Genomic DNA, 15,727 nt, shown 5'->3' on the forward strand with positions numbered 1-15,727 from the left:
AGGAAAGGGGGGGGAGGATTTTTATTTTGGATTTTTGGTTTCGGGGGGTTTAAGAGGGAGCAGGGTTGCTGACAAACCACGCGAACCTCTCCCCTGCCGCGCAGACTGCGCGGTTAGGCCCCTGGCTGCTTCTCTATTTGCGATCGGGTCCCTCGCTCCGTTCCGATTCAAAAATGGAGGGTGGGGATGGGAACCTCCTCTCCCTCGGTCAGTGCACTCGAACCTTTTTCTTTTTTCCTTTTCTTTTTTCTTTTGAAAAATGAGCCTGTGGTTTTCTCCTTAAGGGAACCTTCTAGACTCGGTCGAGCATCGAGGACTCGACCGAGGCTCGTGTGCTTGGATCATCTCCGACATTGGTTTCGTTTTGTTTTTTGAACTTCGCATTGAGTAAGTCGCGTTGTAGTCGATGTATGTCGTGTGTGTGTGTGAATTTTTACGCGAAGGTGCTCGGATTGCTCGCATTATCTAAGAGTTGTCCTTTAGCTTTGTCCGTGCGTAAGAGCGGGTTGTTAGTCTTTGTCGTGTTTTGAAGGCCAGACAAAACGGCCGGCCGAGCCGGTCAAAAGGTGCATTTATCGCCCTCCCGCCAAATCTGGTGGCTTGCCCCTTCAAAATTTGGAGAAGGGGTTACTTTATCTTAGACTTGGCGTCTAAGTTGGTGGCAACCGTAATAAAACCATGCCTCGAGATCGAAGACGTTTTTGTATCAGATGTGGTGACAAGTCGGTCTTTTTTTGGAGTGTGAGATGAGTCATTTGTAAACGAACCTCTCGTCTACCTAGCCCACGCCCACTCACACTTACCCGTACGCTCTTTCCTATTTCTGATCAAGTCCATCCCTTCATCCATGCGCAAACTTAATTCAAAAGGGATGTTGGGAGTGGAACCTCCTCACTCAATGATATCCCTTTTTCTTTTTCCTTTTTTTGTCTTTCTTTTAGACCTCTGTGTTTATCTCATAAACCTTTTAGGCTCAAGTTTTTAATGCTCGGCCGTTCATGTGCTAAGATTATCTTGGCAGTGATTGCGATATGCTTTTGTGAACTTCTCATTGGCCGTGTTGCGCCGTTTGTGCAATGTGCATGTATATTTGCGTGAAAGTGCCTGAACTGCTCACATTATCTGAGAGTTATTTGGATTTCACCATGCGTAAGAGCAACATGTTGGTTTCAATCGTGTTTAAAATAAGTCAGAGTAGCCTCCCGAGCCAATCAGGGGTGCATTTATAACCCTCCTGGCAAGCCCCGTGGCCTACCCCCATCAAAGTTTGAAGGAGTTACTTTGTCATGGACTTGGCATTCAAGTTAGTGGCAACCATGTCTCAAGGTTTACAATGGGTTTTTGTATCAAACGTGGATGGTCTTGACAAATCGATCTTTTGTAGAATCTAAGATGATCCGTATTAAACTAAATAAATGGCGCAAATCAGGTATTTATTTACAAAAAAATTGCTCATATTAGCTTGTTATTACTTCAGACATTCATCACGTGTCTCGTGTTAGTCTGTAACCGAGCATATGCCATGGGCATTCCGTTCTTTCCACGTAACCTCAAATTTTTGGCATATTGACTATCAAAGTCTAAGTCCATACATAATTAAATTAATGTGGAGTTTAATGACAATTATGTTATGTACATATTAAATTTGATCAACCGCATGTTAGTACACCAACGATGTTCCCATGCCCATTGAGCCCCCCATGTTTTCTCATCTTCCTGTTTGGGTCCCTCCCCACCCTCCCAGCGCAAACAAAATGTAGGGTGAAGATGGCACCTCTTTGGTGGGGAGCACCCATGGACATCACCATGGATCCTACACCAACACCCTAAGTGTCGTGGACCGATGACTAGAGGACGCGCACGTGCCATCGAAACTGAGGTTATAACTCGCTCCTATTTGAACTGCCCTTACATTCATATGAGACATGGCTATTTCCTCAAATGGAGAACCCGTGCATACTCGGGTAGCAAGGAAGCGACCATAGAGAAGCAAGGGAACAAGACTGAGACATGGTGGAAGATGAGCAAGGAAAAGAAGAAGAGAAGGTTGTCCATGCGCTACAACTGAACATCCCGACTGCTAGACGAACATCCAGGCTAAGCCCAGATGAAATGGCTCTCTAGATAGTTGGCCGGCCTTTGTATCCGAACTCAGCCTGGACATCCGGCTAGGCAACAGAAGCCTTGGCACTCAAGCTGGGCATCCGCCATGTTGTACGGACATCCGGCACCTAGAGCACATCCCTATGGAACCCGAGCCCTAGAACCTACCCGAACATCCGGACACCAATCCAGACATCGGACCCTTCAATAGTCAGACGTCCGGCTAGCTATTTGGACACCGGTCTACAAGCTAATTTGAATAAGTGGTGTTGTATATCCTTCAATACTCCTTCCTCACTTCCTCATATAGGGTTAGCAAAGCATAATAGAAATACTTGAGAGGGTTTTGCTCATCTTTCACTATAATGGAGATCAAGGCCTCCTTTGAAGAAGATACATCTTGGATTCAAGACCTCCATCTCTTCTTGAGACTTGGAGAAGACTGCCCCTCAAGACCTCATCTTCCTTTGTGGATTTTGGGAAAAGTACACTAACTAGTTATCTTCCTTTAGAGTGCATGTGTGATTGGGTCTATGTTCTTGAGTATTTATCTCAATCCACCACCAAATTGTGAAAGATTGGGCAACCTAGGGCTTGGTCATACATCATCTTGGTGTCATGAGCTTTGGTTTCACAATTTGGAGGCCCCTCACCTTTATAGCCTCATTTTGTTTGTTCTTGCCTAAATTCAGAAATTCCCCACAAAATTAGTCATACCAGTTTCTTGCATTTTTGTTGGATCTTGTGAGATTTTGTTGGCCTTGATCCATATATGTGACGAGTTACTTGTGGATCTAGCCTCCCCTTTGAATTTTGTAACCCTTCTCCATGAATCCCACTGAGTGAGACCTGGACTAGGGGGTCCTCGGGTCGCCAGCCTATCTCTCATGGGTCGGATAGTTGGGTCGCACTATATTCGGACCGAAGACCTTTTGTGCCTTGACGTGTACCCCAAGTCAAGATGGAAGATTTAACGTTCTTGTTCCTTCGGTGTAACCGACTATGTGTAAATCCTAGTACCACTGGTGTCTATATAAACCAGAGGGTTTGGTCCGCGGAGGCTAAGAGAACATCTATTATCCTACTAGCTTAGGGTTTAGTTCATTCGATCTCGTGGTAGACTGACTCCGTAATCCTCATATACACAAGCCATATAATCAAGCAGGACGTAGGGTTTTACCTCCTAGAGAGGGCCCGAACCTAGGTAAATATTGTGTCCCGCGTCCCTTGTTCCCCATAGATCCAAGATCCACAGTTCGGGACCCCCTACCCGAGATCCACCGGTTTGACACCGACATTGGTGCTTTCATTGAGAGTTCCATTGTCGGATTGCCAAAGGATCGATGGCTCGCCTGATCATTGGAGACGTCGTCAACACCTGAGACATCTTCATCCCCGGTTAACTTTTCATGTTCGGCAGCATTGTTCTGCACGCCAATTCGGCCAGTCATCTCGACCAGGTCGACAACTTCACCACTAAGCATCATATCAAGTTCGATAACCTAGAATACATCACCGATGCTCGAGGTGATCTGGTCTTCACTGGCTTCTCGGCCTTGCCCTAGATGCCCGACAATCCCAGAGCCTCGGCTTTCGGATCCCCCCTTGGTCCGATCATCGGATCAGCCATCGACGCGCACCAGGATTCGAACTCTGGCCTGGCGCACTCCCCCCGCCTCGGGTCAGGCTTCAAGCCTCAATGCCTACTCGGCACCCATGGCCCAGGAGACGGTCCCAGTCGGACTCTTCCCACTCGACACTGGTCTGGCTTCAAGCCCTGGCACTAGTTTGTCATCTGAAGACCAAGAGTCAACCTTGGCCGGATTCACTCCTATCCTTACCAGCATGCCGGAGAACAACTCCAAAGGGATCCTGCATGCCGGTCCGACCAGCCTCGCCCTGATAAACGAGGCGCTAGATTGGATCCAAAGGATGAGTATCTCAGACGACCTGTCCTCGGCTCGCGTTCAGCAGAACCTTGAGATAGGCCACGGGGAATTTTGCATCCCACCCACCACCCACTTGGTAGCCACTACCAAAGACTTAATCGATATGTTGAATTACGCCTCCAAGGAGGCCGAGGACATGGACAATGACATCAAATCGATAGTCCACACTGACACCAACGCCCCTGCCACCGGTCGATGGGCGACCACCTCCACTTACGACGTGTACATGGTGGATACCCCAAGGACAACAGCGATGGCACCAACAACAATGATGGCACCCCAAGGAGAGACAACATCAACAAGCCAGGCGAGGAGCCGCCTAAGCGCCAACGACATCATCGACGATCCAAGGGATGAAGGAGTAGGTAAACTAATACAAACACCGGGGAGGAGCACACCCTGGACAACATCGAAGACATCGGCGACCCCGCCCTCGATCAGCAGCCTGATGGCTTGGAAGAGCGTGAGGACGAATTTAATCCCAAGGACCTCAACGACTCCGAGGACAATAACTACCTCCCTCTCTCCGAGGAAGAGGTCAGCCTCGGAGCCGAGGACTTCATAGTCCTGGAAGACCCGCTCGATCAGGAGTGGTTCAAACGGCGGCTTATTGCCACCGCATGTAGTCTAAAGAAGAAGAAGCACTAGCTCAAGGGCCGAACAGGACACCCTCAACAACAGATGGACAAAAGTCCTAGTAGCCGAAGAAGGGTACGGTTGTGAGCAACAAAACAAAAGTTACCCAAAATGGAATCTGCTGCCCCAATTTGACGAGGAGGCCATCGAGCCTGTACCACCAAGATGGACTCAAGGCAACCAGCCAGACCGCCCCCCTCGAGGCCGGGATAGGCCAGCTGGAGAAGCCAAACTCCCACCCGTTCCCCCTTGCTGAAAAGGCAAGGAGGCTGCGCAGCCAGAATATCAATACAACCTACGCCAGGACCTAGCCACTGGAGCGGGTCAGTCAAGGTCTATCTACGAATCAAGAGGCTACCTTCCTGATAGACGGGACGGATACTAGGCTTGGCTCGACTGAAACGATAGAGTTCGAGAGCAACACCGGGCCAGGATGGAAGTCGAGGTCTGACGCGACGTAGCCCCCGTAAGGGGCGCTGCTCATCCAATGTGCTTCACTGATGAAGTGATGCAACACCAATTCCCAAAGGGGTTCAAGCCCGTGAATATCGAGCAATAAGATGGAATTACAGACCTGGCTGTGTGGATTGAAGACTTCCTTCTCCACATTCATATGGCACAAGGAGACGGCCTCCACGCCATTAAATACCTGCCATTAAAGCTCAAAGGACCATCCCAACATTGGCTGAATAGCCTCCCTGAAGACTCCATAGGGAGATGGAAAGAGCTCAAGGACGCTCTACGAGCTAACTTTCAAGGCACCTATGCCCGGCCTCCGAATGCCGACGATCTGAGCCATGTGGTCCAACAGCCCGGCGAGTCAGCCCGACAATTTTGGAATAGGTTTTTGACCAAAAAGAATCAAATAGTCGATTGCCCGGACGCCGAAGCCATAGCCACGTTCAACACATGGTATCCGGGATGAACGACTCACACGCCAGCTCGGCCAAGACAAACCAAGGATAATGGCGGCTCTTTACCTCCCTCATGACCCGCTTTTGCGTAGGTGAAGATAGCTAGTTGGCTCGTAGAAGCACCAACCCAGAAGACCCCGACACTTCGGAAGCCCGGGACGGCAACGGGAAGCCACGACACAATAAAAACAAGCATCGGCACAATGGCACCGATGCGGATGACACGGCAGTAAACGTCGTATTCCGCAACTCCAAATCAGGGCCGTGAAAAAAGCCTTCTAAAGGAAACCAGGACGGACCCACCAAGTTGGACGTCATCCTGGACAGCCCGTGCCAGATCCATGACACTCTCGATAAGCCTGCCAACCACACCAACCATAACTGTTGGGTCATTAAACAGGCCGGCAAGCTCACAGCCGAAGACATGGGCAAAAGCCCTCGCAGCAAGGATGACGAGGAGCCCTGCGAGCCGAACAATGGAGGCCAGAAACAGTTCCCTCCCGAGGTCAAGATAGTGAACATGATTTATGCAACTCACATACCCAAGAAGGAGTGGAAGCGTGCACTTTGGGACGTCTACACTGTAGAGCCGGTAGCCCCGAAATTCAATGCATGGTCGGCCTGCCCGATCACCTTCGACCGCAGGGACCACCCGACCAGTATCCATCATGGAGGATCGGAAGCTTTGGTCCTAGACCCCATTATCGATGGGTACCACCTCACCAGAGTCCTCATGGACGGAGGTAGCAGCCTCAATTTGATTTATGTAGACACCATAAGGAAAACGGGTATTGACCCATCAAGGATCAAACCCAGTAACACCACCTTCCAGGGGGTAATCCCTGGAATTGAAGCCCGCTATTTAGGCACCCTGTAGGATTGAAAGTAGGTCTAGACAGGGTGATTGGACTACTTGACCAATTAAAAATCTATCCTTTTCCCAATTTTAGTTGTGAGAAGATTTTAGCCCGGCCACGACAAAAGATAGAGAATGAAAGTTATTCAATATGCCTCAGCCATAGGTTCTATAATGTATGTCATGCTGTGTACCCGACCTGATGTTTGCCTTGCCATAAGTTTGGCAGGGATGTACAACAGTGATCCGGGAGTTGATCACTGGACAGTGGTCAAAACTATCCTTAGGTACCTAAAAGAGGACTAAGGAAATGTTTCTCGGTTATGGAGGTGATAAAGGGTTTGTCGTAAAGGGTTACATCGATGCAAGCTTTGACATTGATCCGGATGACTCTGAGTCTCAATCTGGACACGTATTGAATGTGGGAGCAATTAGCTAGAGTAGCTCTATGCAGAGCATTGTAGACATAGATATTTGCAAAGTACACACGGATCTGAATGTTGTAGACCCGTTGACTAAAAACAACTCTCACAAGCAAAACATGATCACACCTTAGAACTCTTTGGGTGTTCATCACATGGTGATTTGAACTAGAGTATTTACTCTAGTGAACTCTTTGGGTGTTAATCACATGGCGATGTGAACTAGATTATTGACTCTAGTGAACTCTTTGGGTGTTAATCACATGGCGATGTGAACTAGATTATTGACTCTAGTGCAAGTGGGAGACTGATAGAAACTCTCTTAATTTGCAAGATTTACAAGAAGAGGGAGATTGCCGAAAACTGGAATTTTGGACCTGAAAAAACTACATCAGAGATACCTATTCTATAGAACTCCAAATGAGCTAAAAATTTACGAATTTTTTTATGGAATATATGAAAATACTGGGGCAAATTAGTACCATAGGGGACCCACCAGCTGCTCACAAGGCACTTGGGCGCGGCCACCCCTTGAGCGATCCCAAGTACCTTGTGGGGCCACTAGCAAGCCTCCGACCCCATCTTCTTCTATATGAAGGGTTTTGACCTAGAAAAAAAGGAGAGAACTTTTGGGATGAAGCGCCGTCGTCTCAAGGCGGAACCTGGGCATGAGCACTTTTGCCCTTCGGTGGGGCGATTCCGCCGGGGATACTTCCCTCCGGGAGGGGGAAATCGAAGCCATCGTCATCACCAACGATCCTCTCATCATGGGAGGACCAATCTTCATCAACATCTTCGCCAGGATCATCTCATCTCAAACCCTAGTTCATCTCTTGTATTCAATATTTGTCTCAGAACCTCAGATTGGTACCTGTGGGTTACTAGTAGTGTTGATTACATCTTGTTGATGCTAGTTGGTTTATTTGGTGGAAGATTATATGTTCAGATCCTTGATGCTATTCAATACCCCTCTGATCTTGAACATGAACATGATTTGTGAGTAGTTACTTTTGTTCTTGAGGACATGGGAGAAGTCTTGTTATAAGTAATCATGTGAATTTGGTATTTGTTTGATATTTTGATGATATGTATGTTTTTGCTTCCTTTAGTGGTGTCATGTGAACGTCGACTACATGAAACTTCACCATACTTAGGTCTAAGGGAAAGCATTGTAGAGTAATAAGCAGATGATGGGTTGCTAGAGTGGCCGAAGCTTAAACCCTAGTTTATGCGTTATTCCATAAGGGGCTGATTTGGATCCATATGTTTCATGCTATGGTTAGATTTATATTAATTATTTTTTCATGGTTGCGGATGCTTGCGAGAGGGGATAAGCATAAGTGTGAGGCTTGTTAAAAAAAGTAAGAACAACACCAAAGCACCGGTCCACCCACATATCAAATTATCAAAGTAGTGAACGTGAATCAAATAAACACGATGAAAGTGACTAGATGAATTCCCATGTGTCATCGAGAACACTTTGCTCTATAAGAGAACGTTCTGGCCTATCCTTTTCTATAAAAAAGATTGGGCTACATTGCTGCACTTTTGTTACTTTGCTACCTGTCACTTGTTACGAGTTATCTTGCTACCAAACTATCTGTTACCGATAATTTCAGTGCTTGCAGAAAATACTTACTGAAAACCACTTGTCATTTCCTTCTGCTCCTCGTTGGGTTCGACACTCTTACTAATTTAAAGGACTACGATTGATCCCCTATACTTATGGGTCATCAAGACTCTTTTCGGGTGCCATTTTCGGGAAGTGAAGCACCTTTGGTGAATGGAATTTGGTAAGGGAGAATTTATATTATGTGCAGAAATTTACTGTTACTTGTCACTAAGGAAAGTAATCCTTTGAGGGGTTTGTTTGGGGTATCTTCACCTTGACCAGAACAAATAAGAGTTGCTCCTCAACTGACTAAAAATATTTACTATGAGATTCCTTCGGGTATGTTAGAGAAACTGCTAGCTTATCCTTATGTAGGAGATGGAACGGTACATCCCGATATGCACTTAATATATGTGGATGAAATTTGCGGATTCTTTAAGCTAGCAGGTTTATCCGAGGATGGAGTTAAGAAAAAGGTATTACCTTTATCTTTGGAGGGAAAGACATTGACATGGTATAGGCCATTGGATGATATTGGAACATGGGATTGAAACCGGTTGAAATTGGAATTTCATTAGAATTTTTATCCTATGCATCTAGTTCATCGTGATCGGAATTATACATATAATTTTTGGCCTCATGAAGGAGAAAGTATGCTCAAGCTTGGGGAGTCTTAAGTACACGATGTATGATATGTCTCCATCGTATCTACTTTTCCAAACTCGTTTGCCCTTGTTTTGGACTCTAATTTGCATGATTTGAATGGAGCTAACCCGGGCTGACGCTGTTTTCAGCAGAATTGTCATGGTGTTATTTTGGGGCAGAAATAAAAGTTCTCGGAATGACCTGAAACTTCATGGAGATTATTTTTGGAATAATTAAAAAATATTGGCGAAAGAATCAACCACTGGGGACCCACACCCTGTCCACAAGGATGGAGGGCGCGCCCACTCCCCTGGGGCGCGGCCTCTAGTCTTGTGGGCCCCACGAAGCTCCACCAACCTCAACTCCAACTCCATATATTCACGTCCCAGGAGAAAAAAAATTAGAGAGAAGTATTCATCGCGTTTTACGACATGGAGCCGACGCCACCCTTGGGAGGGCAGATCTGGAGTCCGTTCGGGGCTCCGGAGAGGGGAAATCATCGTCGTCGTCAGCATCAACCATCCTCCGTCACCAATTTCATGATGCTCACCGCCATGTGTGAGTAATCCCATCATAGGCTTGCTGGACATTGATGGGTTGGATGAGATTTACCATGTAATCAAGTTAGTTTTGTTAGGGTTTGACCCCTAGTATCCATTATGTTCTAAGATTGATGTTGCTATGACTTTGCTATGCTTAATGCTTGTCACTAGGGCCCGAGTGCCATGATTTCAGATCTGAACCTATTATGTTTTCATGAATATATGTGAGTTCTTGATCCTATCTTGCAAGTTATAGTCACCTACTACGTGTTATGATCCGGCAACCCCGGAATGATAATAGTCGGGACACTTCCCGATGATGACTGTAGTTTGAGGAGTTCATGTATTCACTAAGTGCTAATGCTTTGTTCCGGTTCTCTATTAAAAGGAGGCCTTAATATCCCTTAGTTTCCAATAGGACCCCTCTGCCACGGGAGGGTAGGACAAAAGATGTCATGCAAGTTCTTTTCCATAAGCATGTATGACTATATTTGGAATACATGCCTACATTATATTTTTTTTGACCAGTGAAAACAGCAGGAGAGCCTCCTACTGTTGCTTTTCTTTTTATTATTTAAATAATGTTAACCATGGGTTAACATTATAGAACAGGTTTGATTTACATGGCTAAAACAAGAATACAGGAGGTTTAAAACTAGCCTATGTAAACCAGGGGGGGTCAGAGAGATAAAGAATTTGAAAATCCCTCTAAAAAACTCAAATTTTGGGGTTGATCCTATAGCCCAGGATCACAAAATCTTCCTTAAGCTTCCTCAGCCACTCACCATGTGTGGCCACCTCTCCATCAAAGATCTCTCTGTTGCGTTGCTTCCAAATATTCCAGGAAGTTAATATAGTTATCTCTTTGACCAAAGGTCCTCGCCACCTCACTCTAGCTCTCTCATATCTATGTTGTATGTCTGGATCATTGTCCCAATCAATGCCCACAACCTCCCAGCATTTGGCGGCAAAAGGACATTCATAAATAGATGAGCATTTGTTTCCACAACTCCCATATTGCACATTGGGCAGTCATGATCTTCTCCAATATTAAAGTGCCTTCTTAGCAGCAGATCTCTTGTGTTGACCCTGTCATTTAACATCAACCATGCAAACACCTTATGTCTCATGATACACTTCGACTTCCAAATGGATGTGATGCATGTGGGAGCCAATACATTTCTGAACATGTATTTGTAAAACTTCTGCGATTTGAAATCCACATCACCCCAGCAAAGAATCCACTCATCCGTTCCCATAGCTTCCAGGTTAATTCCTTCCATGATCTCTCATAGATTATCCAGTTCAGTTCTGGCTTCCATTGACAGTGGGAGCATAAAGTTGTCCGCATGATCATAGTTGTTGTAGTACTGTGCCAACAAGATGTCTTCGTCTTTAGCAAAAGAGAAAAGGTGATCATGAGATTCCATCAAGGGTATTTCGTTTATCCAAACATCTTTCCAAAGAAGAACCGTGTCCCCCGCGGCCGGTATACATGTTGTAATCCCACGGTAAATATCCATCAAAGAGAACACGTCACGCCACCAAAAGGAGCCACAAGGTGGCTTCGCGTGGGGGGGTGTATCGTCATAATGGGCATTCCAAACTAACATTACCCAGGGGACATCTTGCTTATGAATGAACTTATGCAAGTACTTGAGCAGAAGAGCCTTGTTTTGGATTTGCAGGTTTAAAATTCCCAGTCCCCCTTTTTTCTTTGGACGACAGACCATTTCCCAGGCAGCCAAGGAGAGGGTTTTAGCATCCCTATCCACTTCTTTCCTCCACAGACAGTGCCTCCTTGCTCTGTCAAAGATCTCAATCAACTTGAGTGGGAGTTTGAGAACACACATAGCGAAGGATAATAGCGACGAAAGCGCGGAGTTAATCAATTGTACTCTCTCCCCATAGGATAGCCAGATAGCTGATCCTGTCAACCTCCTCTCAATTCTGTCGACCAAAGGCATTAACTCTCTAACAGTGGGTCTTGTTGTGCCCAGAGGCAAACCTAGATAGGTAAAAGGCATGTCCCCCACTTGACATCCAAGAGCATTGGCCAGATTCATAGTCTTTTGAGCATTTACATTGATTGGCATTAATTGAGACTTAGTATAATTAATTTTTAGGCCAGTTGCCCGGGCATAAGAATCAAGAATGCCTTTGATTGTGTGTAGCTCTTGTTGACATGCAGGAAGAATGATTAATGTATCGTCTGCATATTGAATGACTGGATAATCTTCAGAAGCAGGCTGGTTAATTGGTAATGAAATCAAACCATCCATCCATGATTTATTAATTAAAGACTGTAATAAATCTGCCGCAAGCACAAACAACAGTGGTGAAATTGGGTCCCCCTGTCTCACCCCCCGCTTACATTGGAATTCTGTACCAGGTATACCATTCAGAAGAATTGAAGAGGATCTAGAATGCAGCAACATCTTAATCCACATGCACCACCTATCATCAAAACCCTTGCATTCCAACATTTTCAAAATGAAAGAGTGTTCCATCGTGTCAAATGCCTTCTCGAAATCAAGTTTTAGAATTACAATTTCCTTGCCAGAGTGTTTGCATTGGTGTAAATATTCGAAGGCCCATCCGAGGCAATCCTGAATTGTCCTAGTTTTAATGAAACCATACTGGTTACGATGAACAGCCTTTAAAATCCAGCGTTGAAGCCTTTCAGAGAGAATCTTTGTTATAACTTTGAGCACACAGTTTAGCAAGGAGATTGGTCGGTAATCGTTGACAGACTCAGGCGTTAGCTTCTTCGATATGAGAGTGATTAATGACGTGTTCAAGCATTGCAAATTTATTGTCCCTTGCCAGAAGTCCTCACAAAGGGTGTAAAAATCTTCTTTTATTATATCCCAACATACTTTGAGGAAAAGCCCATTGAAACCGTCTGGCCCTGGTGCACGATCAGCCGGAATGATTTTGATCACATTATCAATTTCTTCTTTCGAGAATGGAATAGAAAGTTCTTCCAAACCCTGACATTTTTGGACTAAGTCTGCAAGCTCAAAATCATAGACAGGTTGAGAAGACACTCCCATTCTCCTCTTAAAGCAATCGTAAAATGCTGCAGCTTTTTCCTCATGATTTTCTATCAATCGTCCATCAGGTAAAACCAGAATGGTGATTGCATTTCTCCGCAGTCTTTCAGTTGCACGTGCTTGAAAATATTTAGTATTTTCTTCACCTTCGACAGCCCACCGAAACGTGCAGTGTTTTTTCCAGTACTCGCTTTGATATTTAAGCAATCGTAACAGATGTGCTTTAAGGATTTTTCTAAAATTGGCTTTAGGGATATATAGCTGTCTCAGATACTCAAGGTTGTCAATTTGAAGCAAAATTCTATTACAGTTTTCAATTAACAATTTAAGTTTTGAGATCGATTTGCTCCATTTTTTTAAGGCATACCTCAACCTCTTTAATTTTGCAGATATTCTAGTAGCACTGGAGGAGGCCTTTATGGGAGCATTCCATGAAGATTCCACCACCTCTAAAAAACCAGGGTGCGAGAGCCAAAAATTCTCAAACCTGAAAAGTTTAGATCTTGGGATCGATGTTTCGACAGAGAGAATACAAGGCACATGATCAGAGATTGGACGGGCAAGAGGTTTTGCAATTGTATTGGGGAATTTCAGAAGCCATTCAGGAGAGGAAAAAAACCAATCTAATTGCTCGAGTAAAGGAGTTTCCTGCATGTTACTCCAAGTGTACCTCCTCCCCTTAATAGGGATTTCCAACAAACCAAGATGACTGATAATCTCATTAAACTTAATCACATCTTCCACATTTCCACCTGGGAGGTTTCTGTTTTCCAGAGAGCGCATGAAGTTGAAATCACCCATGAGGAGCCAAAGATCATCAGGTTCAATATTTAGGCTGCCCAACCAATCAGTGAACATTACCCTCTCCGGTCCATCGCACGGCCCATAAATATTAGAGAGGAACCAGCTTTCATTTGTTTGAACCGAGGTCATTTTCATAGTTATTGCAAATGAAAATTGATGGATTATTTGTCCCAAAAATTGGCTGCTGCACCATATAATAACTAAACCACCCGAGGCACCATCAGATGGGAAAAACTCAAACTTATCAAAACATCGTGGGCAGCACTTCCTAATAAAAGAATGATCAAAGTCAATCTTCTTAGTTTCCTGTAGGCATACAATCGAGCAGTTGGATTCATCAATCTTGTTACGAAGTGCATCACATTTGGAGCTAGCATTTAGACCGCGAATATTCCAGCACAAAATATTCCACATAACAGTAGCCATTTAAGTTCACCACACTAATCGGGAAAGTAAATAAAAAAGTTTAGGAGACTTCTAAGAAATTGCACAACTTAGGAGAATAGATAGTGAAATAAAAAGGCCTAGGCCTCGTCCTTCCCCAGTCCTTTGAGAGGCGCCAGAAGCTTCTCCTTGGTGAGCTCTGTCAGTGGAATGGCACATTGAGTTGTTCCCAAATATTGCAGAGTTTCAATGGTAGTGGGGGGAGGGACATGAGCAGAAGCCGAAGTTTCAGCAGTCATCGTGCCATGCTGCATCTCCAGCACATCCGGATTCCTCCGTGGTTTGACATGTGAGGGTTTGCGTTTATTATCTGCCAAAGAGGGAGGTTTAAAACCCTGGTATCTAGTAGCGCGTACACTGCGTCTGACTTCAGAAATGTCAAGAGGTGTAGTCATTCTTCACTTTCTCTTGTTCATGGTCCCATCTATATCCATCACCTCAGGTTGTGAATCAGTCAGAGGGCCGTTAAATTCTTCCACAACCATGGGCTCAGCACCAATCAGTTGACAAGATCTATGCATTTGAACATCCACAAAGTCACAGCAGATCGACCAAGCCTCATGAGGAAAACAGATAACATTTGTGCCCGGAGCAAAGGGTGAAAAAGGGAAGTAAGAGAAACATGTCGTACCCACAAGATCCACCAAAGTAGTCTGAAAGCCCTCCGCAAACTTGAACCAAACCTTGTTGTCGCCCTCAGATTCCCAACAGAGTCGGGGGGTGAACACAGTACTATAAAAGCAGATCATGAAGGAAAGCCAGTTCTCCTCTTCTCCAGGAACTTCCACAACCACTTGATGAGCATTTACCCGCTAAAAAGAAAGAGTACCAGTAGGGCTACCCTGAACAAACTGGTGAGCCACATCTTCAATCATTGCAACATGTTCATTCCAAAGGCGTAACCCATCATCAAAACCAGAATCAACAGTCTGAATCCCATCCATCATAGAAGGTCCCTCATAACCAGTGTAGTTTCTGTAGCTAAAACCTTGATACACAGGTGGAACTGGAGGAAGCACTGGCCATTCACCCCAGCCCTGCTGCAGTGGAGGGGGTTGCGGAGCAGCCTCCCAAGCATTGGCCGCATTCTAGAGCTGCCAAACTTGTGCATCATGCTGCTGTTGTTGCATAGCATTTAGAAACGGGAGATGTTCAGGATGTGGTGAAGCACCCAAAGGTGGCAGTGCTTCCTCATTCCCCTCAAGCCCCTGACTAGGATTCCTGCCATTGAGCACACAAACAGGGACCGTCCAAGATGTGCCTAGCCCACTGATGTCAGTAAATCTCTTGATCACAAGACTGAAAGGCACTTGAGCAAGCTCATTGTTCAGAACACGAACTAACATGCACGACTTACGGTGCCCAGGTCGGTGCCAGTACATACACCTTCCAAAACATGACACTGCCTTAATGATGTAGTGCTCTGTTTGATAGTTTAGGGGAAAACCAAGCGACATGACCCAAGCATCTCTTTCAATGATAGGTCTACGCATATTCGGCCCTTCATCGTGTCGCAGCAGATAGAAGCTTGAATGCTCATCTAAAGGTTGCTCCCCTCTACTAATCATCGTATCTCTAACAAGACTATCATTAAAACGGATTAAACCCACGCAGAAAGGATAGATCTCACCCTCCACAGTAGGCGCGCCATGATCATCTCGAAGAACTCGACGAACCTCAGCAAGAACAGCTTCTCTTTGCAAATCTCCAGGGGGCGGCACCACCATCACAAGAGCATGTTGCG

This window comes from Triticum aestivum, chromosome 5B (genome assembly GCF_018294505.1).
Source record: "Triticum aestivum cultivar Chinese Spring chromosome 5B, IWGSC CS RefSeq v2.1, whole genome shotgun sequence".
NCBI lineage: Eukaryota > Viridiplantae > Streptophyta > Magnoliopsida > Poales > Poaceae > Triticum > Triticum aestivum.